Below are 8,220 nucleotides of genomic sequence, written 5' to 3'. Positions count from 1 at the left end.
ATCACTTTTATTGAGAGTTGAGTCACTCTTTGCTATGAAAATAATTTATAGGGCAATGTTCCATTTGAGGAAAAATGAAAATTAATGGCATTTGTCAAGACGATGACGAATATGTTTCAACAGCAGTGGAAAAGAGCAAGTTTCACAGAGAATGTAAACCCTACGCCAGATTATTTATCATCATAACTATTTCGGGCTCTTTGGTAAAAGGCTAGGAAGTCTGGCTGAATTAGATATCGTTTCCTGTGCCAGCTCTTCGTCATGTGTCCTCTCGTACCCATTTTTCACCCATTATCTGCTGCTCTGAACCCCAGGAGGCTTTGGCAGGAGCCCCAAAGGCAGGATGAGGCTGGGTCAGAGTATTTCTTCTCTACTCCTTCCAGGTGACGCCCAGGTGGCGGCAGCAGCTGTGTGCCTGACCAGCGTGGCTTCCGTGAGCTCCAGCCTGCTCAGAGCTCTGGGGAAGGCAAGGCTTCCTGCAGTGCTTGTTCTGGGTGCCTCAGTTCCCCTTCTTGGTTCTCTTCACCCCGCCCTCACCAATGTAGATGTAATAGATTCTCATCAAAATCCCACCTGAAAGGGACTTGTCTTCCGCTGAGGCCTAGCTGGGTATATTCTCCATTCAGCAAAGTTTATGAAACTCTTCTGGGGCGTGGACCCCGCAATAAACTGGATCTCAATCCACCAAGTGTGCGTGCTGCCTTTTCCAGATGCTTTTCAGATATCTTTATCACCATGTCCACTTTATTAAAATTTTGCTGAAATAAACTGAAATGTCACGTGTGGTGGTGAGGCTAAATTACATTCCCCAGAAGTCCCCATCCTGTATGTTTCTGATTAGGGAGGACCACAGGAGGGAGTCTTGGGTGAGATCGGGGGGAAAGTTTTGTGGCTCTTGCACATCGTTGTTTATGTGCTGGATGACCTCGTCAGTGGGAGGCAGCAGCCAGGCGTCCAGCTACTCCACCCGCCCCAGGATTCTCCATCTTTTCCGACTCCTGGGCCAGGTGTGTGTGATTAGCTCCATCACGAGGGGCCTCGGATTCTGCAGGACGCTCATACCATCGAGATCTGAGGCAACGGGAATGGACAGAAGTTTCAGTCTGTCCTTGGGAGTTCCAGCTTGATCTTGCTCTCCCCCACTCTACATCCGTCTTCCTCTCCTGTCTGCCTGTCCTCTGGACGTCAAGCTTCAGCGTCAGCCTTGCAGAGTCTGCTTAACCAGCAATCCAATTGTGTAAGGTCAACTTCTTGTGTGTGTGTGTGTGTGTGTGTGTGTGCGGATAGATGATAGATTGATACATAGATACGTAGATACATGAACTTAAAATATTAATCATCTCTTTTGTACTTTCCCTTTCAGCACTGTAAAATCTGTATTCAATGTACTTTTTTCTTAGCTCCTTTTAAGCGTTTTCTCTGTATCACTAACTTTCAATAGGTTGTTGATGATGTGCCTTCTTTTTTTTGTTTCAGTTTTTTGTGTGTGTGTTCTTTGGGACAGGGCTAGGCAAGGAGTTTTTAGACAAGCCACCAACAGCATGACCTGTAAAAAAAGAAATTAGTAAATTACCAAAATTAAAAACTTTTGTGCCATGAAAAGCCTTGCAAAGAGAATGCAGGATTTGCAAGCCATGGATCTGACAAAGGCCTTATATCTAGAATATGAAAAGAACACTCAAAACTCAATAGTAAACAATCCGGTTATAAAACAGGCAAAAGACATGAACAAATATTCCACCAAAAAAGGAGAATTAGGATTTACCGTATGAACTTGGGGAGAACGCAAACACTCAGTCTATAGCACCATAGTCGAACCCTCAGAAAGGAGAAAAGATGAAGAGCAAACCTCTTCCTTTAATATTATTCCACAGAAGTTTCCACTTATAACTGTTGGCTAGACCTTAGACACATGGCCTCATCTAACTGCAAGAGAGGCAGGGATTCATCTTTATTCAAAGGAAGAAAGGGAAAATGGATATTGGAAGACAACATCTGTCCTTGTCACCGGTGCCTAACATTTCAAGGCTCTCCAAAATTTGACCTCATCTTCCACCTAAATTATTATCATAGCCACCTAATTAGTCTATCTGCCTCCACTTTCAAATTCTCCTAGGCCACTGTCATTAGTTCAAAGCACAGGTTTATAAATTAGTCTCTTGTCCCGTAATCTTCAATGGGCCCCTATTACTTGCAGATTAAGTCCACACCCTTTTACTTAACGTGATGTTAACATCCTCCATAATACCATTTCAACGTAGTCTCTCTCTTCTTTCTACTCATCTTGATCCCTCGCAACTGGCCATTCCCTGAATACACCAGGAGCTTTCAGTTCTCCATGACTTTTCCCATGACAGACCCTCCCCCAGGATGCACTCCTTCAAAGCCCATCACCAACTTTTGAAATGCTGCACAGACTTCCAAGCCGATCTTAAAATGATGTTTCCTTTATAAACTCTTGTTTCATCACTTCCATTAAAAATAACCTACCTGTTTCTAAATAGTCACTGTTTTTATGCTGCCTTCCATTATAATACATTGTAAATTTCCATATTCATAACCATGATTATATTGTAAATTACACAGTATTCACTAGGCATTATACACATTTGTAGTCCTGGGAGCACCTAGTCTCTGAATTTTTACCTAACAGCTGCATAACACATATTTATTCAATGGAATTGGTATGGAAGCACTGAATTTATACAAGGAAAGAGAAAAACCTCAAGTCAGCTCTCTTTGGATAAAACACTCATTTAAACTGGATTAAATGCTTTATCAACAATCCAGTATTATTTATTACATAATTCTCTTTGTCTGTATGTACTCATTTGGAATTGTTTTGAGTGATTTGTGTTCATATACAAAGCTTAATACGGATTTGCATCAGGAAGAACAACTTGTAAGAGCTATTTTCAGCTCTAACAAGGAAGTGACAGTTTTTCAATTCTTACCAGAAGTGTTATAACTTATCTTAGTCAAACACTTGCTAAGTCATTTAGTGTGTCACTTATGTTACTTTACTTTCTATTTTAACTCTCAGGCCTATTCAGAAATAATAATAAAAAATTGTATTTTTGATTGCTGCTAATTTTCTTGTGACAGAAGGTAGAAATGGAAATAGTTTCAATATTGAATTGTCTGCGTGTTAAAATATGACCACAAGACCTATTTCATATTAATCTTTTGTCCATGTTGGCCAATTTCATTAGCTCTCTAGTAGGTTCTATGGCTTCAGAATTTGAAATAAACAATAAACTCTCAATTAAGATCAATAAATTATTTGAAAATCAACCCCACATTGGCCTTATAAGGACACCTCTTCCTGAGAAATGGGATTTCATATTAACCCTTTTGTAATTCTATGTTATTTGTCCCTGTCTGTCTCTCTTCCGTGCCCTCTCTGACATCTTTTGTGCCCATAGTTCTTGTTTCTGATTTCATTAGAACTATTTCATGCATTTTGTATTAACTTTGGTTGTATGGGAAGAAATGGGACACCTGTCAGAGCTCAGGATCACATCACTCCAGCTGAATCGAAGCTAGAAGAAGCCTTAGGGAAGCATATGGTGGAATGAAAATAAACTATAAGGCTAGTATTTTTAGTTCTAACTCCATATCCAATTCTGAGTCATTTTTTAACACAAGGAAAGTCAGTGAACTTTCTAGGGAGGGGGAAAATAAAAGACAAATCAGTCAGACAATGACTCATGGAATCATTCAGGTACAAAACAAGGCAAAACAACAACAAAAACAGTATCTTTTTGCAAAGGTTACTAGATTTTCTGTGTTATTGGTTCCTCATCCACTTTGAATAAAGAGTTGCCATTTTGGAATTTAATAAAAAGTAACAAATTTTCACAGAGACTCTGTTATTAAATGCAAGAATATGGGAGGGTGTGTCTGGCAGCTAGAGTGTTCCTCAAACTGACAGTAATCGGAATGTCTATTTAGGATGGCATCCTGGGTGACAGAAGGGTCAAGAAGACACTGCATTGGGGCGAATTGAGTGGAGTAATGGGTTGAGGATCTGCTAGGTGCTTTGCACCCTGAGGTGTGTTCTAGGCCAATTAGCGCTGTAACCAAGCTTTCCCAGGCTTTATCAGTGTGACACTGAGGAGGGGGTCCAGGAGAATTTCTGAGAGTTTCCAGAGGGTTCACACATATGCTCATGAATGTCTGCGTTGTCCCTTGCTGCCACCGTCTTGCAGATTCACAGTGCCGTCTATGGACAAGTCTGCCCAGCACAGCTGTCTCCCATCACAGCGGAGCACTGAAGCCCTCAAGGGGACAAAGCTGTTGACGTTCTGCTGTGAAGTGGGAGGGAACTGCCCGCTCCCCACTCCCATTCATGTGCAAGACTTTCTTAAACGAGTTCCTACGCTGTGCTTCTCATTTCCAGTACATTAGAGTTTTTAGTAAAATACTCTTTTTGTTTTTCTTTATTGCCCCCTGTCTTCCCAGGTATCAGACTTGGTCAAGCTCCTCATGCCTGATTCCTGTCCCAACACTTCTTAGCTCCAAGATATAGAGGAAAGGACTTTTGATGGGTCATCTCTCCAACTTCCACACTTTTAAACCAGTCAGAACACTCATAGCCCAGCAGAGTGCTGACACACGAATGAAGAGCACTAAATATTTGTGAGTGAATGAATGAATGAATGAATGAATCTTAACAGCAATCAAAGTTTGAATTTTCTCCAGGAAGCTCCTCGATCTACATGCAAACAGGCTACTGGCAGGCTTAGTCAACCCATTTTCCAGAAATCCTGGCTTGTCTGAATAAATTCCACTTAGATTCAAACTGCCTATTCTTGAATTTCATTTTACCTCACTAATAAGTCTGTGAACTAGGTATTGATATCCCTGTTTAGAGATGAAGGAAGCTAATGCTCAGAAGTTTTGGAACTGCCCCAACCAGATCATTTTTATCAGATCTCTGTGTCCATCCTCCAGCTGCTCTAGGCGTTGGCTGCTGTCAACTCTTGGAAAGGTATCTTCTTCTCCAAGGAATTGCCCCTGGTTGAATAGGAGCCATCTCACTCCAGAATTTAAATCCCTCTGGAGCAGATCACAACCAGTGACTAATACTGGAATACTAAATGCTGAGCCCTGGTCTCAAGATGGGACCAACTCTGTGGTACAATTAATGTTCCAGAGTTCCCACAGGATCAGGCTGAAGTGTGTCTCCAGCTGAGACTGCATCCTTCCTTAGCCTTTTCCCCTGCCCATCCTTCCCTCACCCCCTTTTTTCTGAGAGCACTCTTTCAATAAATCACTCGCAGAAGAATCCTGGTCTCAAGCTCTGCTACTAGGAATCGCAACCTAAGACAATCGGCCCTGGAAATAATCCTAAGAAGAAGATTCTAGAGTGAGGTTCTGGCATTGATTCACTCGCTGGTCAGATGGCAATGAGAACCCCACCACCAACAGTAGGTGGAGTACTGGTAGCTCTTGGCATGCTGTAGAGATGGGATTGCTAAAACTTTCACCTGTGGTGAATTTGATGCGCTATGAAAGCAAAGAGAGACACCAGCTAGGGCGCTGTCTCTGCAGTTTGAGAACCATGGAGGAAATAGTAAGTATAAACTATAGAATTGGGAGCCAGTTGCTAAGTGCCATTGGAACACTGAAGAGAGAAAATAAAGGGGTCTAAAATATTCATCAGCAATTTAGAGCAAAGTGTAAGAGTCAGAGGACCTCCTTGGTAGTGTTTAAAGAGATCTTCATCTCCAGTAGCCAGGAGTTAGAGCATAGAATTTAATTGTAAGAGGGCCAAAAGTTGAGAGAATGCTGAATTCACAGCCTAGTGAAGTCTCCTACTCCAGTCTCAGGGCCCTCATGGGAAAGGATAGGACCCTAAGACCCAGGTGGAGATTTCTGTGTGGGCTCACTTGAGTATCTTGAGTCCCCAAACTCTCCTGAACTCTCTGGATCTATAGAAGTGGGCGACTCTTCTTTGTTGGAAGACATAGGTCATCTCTTAAAGACATTACAGATGCATCGAATGAGACAGATACCACACAAGACAATGCTTGTACTCATTAGGACTTGTATCATCTGCCTTCCTGTTCACCAAACTGATAACTAGGGCTAAATTTCAGCATGAGCTCACTGGGAAGGTGCAGGGCCTGCTAAGGTAGGCGAGGGCTTATACGCCAAAGTTACTGCAGAATCTTACTAACATGTACTGGCAGGAGGAGGTGGAATATGTCTGGAAGGGAATCAGAGGGTGCTGGATCAAGGTGGAGGGGCAGAACATAAAGCTCGTTAAGGGAGAGTTTATCAACCTAGAGGCACTCTTTCATGATACAGGATTTAATATCCTTGTATGGGCCCCAAGAGATGGTTCTGATACATAACTGGGATGGACTCTGGAAGATTTGAAAAGCAGTGATCCATATATCTCAAGCAGAGATGCCAGAACTGTCAGACAGACTGTAGAGGAAGGGATTGAAAGGCCAAGAGAAGTGGGCTTGCTAAAGAGGGTGTACCACATGAGGCTGGAAAACCTATCAGCTAACTACGATCATTGAAAGAGCGCGGAGGACTCTATGTATCAAGCAACAAGGAATTTGCCAGTAGGGGGCACCAGCGTCATTGAGAAGCTCAATGGTGGCTCTCCTCTATAGGCTAGAGTTGATGAGAAGATGCTGTTACAGAACTAGGATCCCTAATAGGCATGAGGATGATAGGATCCCAGAATAACAGAAACCATGTGGTAGCACTTTACCACTAAAATCCACGTGGCTATAATTTCCATAATGGGCAGCAAGTTTGGAATGGAGTGGATAGGGAGCTGATCTCTGGGGATCTATGGAGATGCTTAATAGAATAAGGTATTCTTTTTTTTTTTTTTTTGTGAGGAAGATCAGCCCTGAGCTAACATCCATGCTAATCCTCCTCTTTTTGCTAAGAAAGACCGGCTCTGAGCTAACATCTATTGCCAATCCTCCTCCTTTTATTTTTTCCCCAGAGCCCCAGTAGATAGTTGTATGTCATAGTTGCACATCCTTCTAGTTGCTGTATGTGGGATGCCGCCTCAGCATGGCCAGAGAAGCGGTGCGTCAGTGCATGCCCGGGATCCGAACCCGGGCCTCCAGTAGCAGAGCGCGCGCCCTTAACCGCTAAGCCGCAGGGCCGGCCCCTAGAATAAGGTATTCTAAGGAATAAAACAGATGTGCAGCCACTAAGGATATTCCTTAATATATATAATCAAAACAGATCAAGTGTAGATGAGCAGAAGACTGTGGTCAGCCGTCCCAGTGGAAAGTCATGATCTTTTGCCCATTTTTCAAACCTGAGCCAGTTTTCAAATCCAGCACTGAAAGAGAGGCCAGGTCCACATGAGGAAGGACCCTGCAACACCATGGCAAGCACATACAGTAGTGATTCCCCCAGTTCTTCCCCTAAAGGGTCTTATGGCTACTCTAGGGTAGAGTGTAGCCTTGACTTGTAGAGTAAGAGTTATTGTAGCGGGAAAGGCAAGTAGAAGCCCCTCAAACTACACCCTCACCCTTCAGCCAAGACTGTAAATCAAAACCAATGTTGCATCTCAGGAGGGAAATGGCAGAGTTTAGTGTCGCCCTCAATGATTTAAAGGATGTGGGGTTGATGGTTATATTATATTCCCCATTTAATTCATCATTCTCACCTAACAAAACCATGTGGATTGGGGAGCATGACATTGGGCCGCTATAAACTTATCCAAGTAGCAAGCTCACTTGCATTTGCGGTATTAGATGCAGGATATTAACTATAGCAGATTAACAAAGCCTCTGGTGCATGGTTTGCAGCTATATGATCAGCTTTCTTTTCAACATCTGTCAGAAGACAGATCAGAAGTTCGCCATCACACGAGATGGATAATAGTATACATTCACAGTCTTGCCCCAACTCTAGGTTAATTCTCTATTTCTCTGCTTCATAGTCCAAAGAGATCAGAGCCATCTGGACATTCCACAGAACTTCACTTTGGTTCACTAAAAGGATGTCATATTATTTGGCCCTTATGAGCAAAAGTGGCAATTACTCTGGATGTCTTGTTAAGACATGTAATCCAAATGGTGGAAGATAAACTCTACAAGGGTTCAGTGGCCTGACACTTCAATAAAGTTTTTAGGAATCAACACTCTGGAATATGCCAAGACATACCTTGCACAGTAATGGACAAATTATTTCATTTTACATCTTGCTTTATAGGCTACTTTGGGTGTTGGA

The sequence above is a fragment of the Diceros bicornis genome, chromosome 39 (genome assembly GCF_020826845.1).
Source record: "Diceros bicornis minor isolate mBicDic1 chromosome 39, mDicBic1.mat.cur, whole genome shotgun sequence".
Lineage (NCBI taxonomy): Eukaryota > Metazoa > Chordata > Mammalia > Perissodactyla > Rhinocerotidae > Diceros > Diceros bicornis.
The sequence above is the reverse complement of the archived record's forward strand: the minus strand, read 5'-3'. Positions refer to the sequence as shown.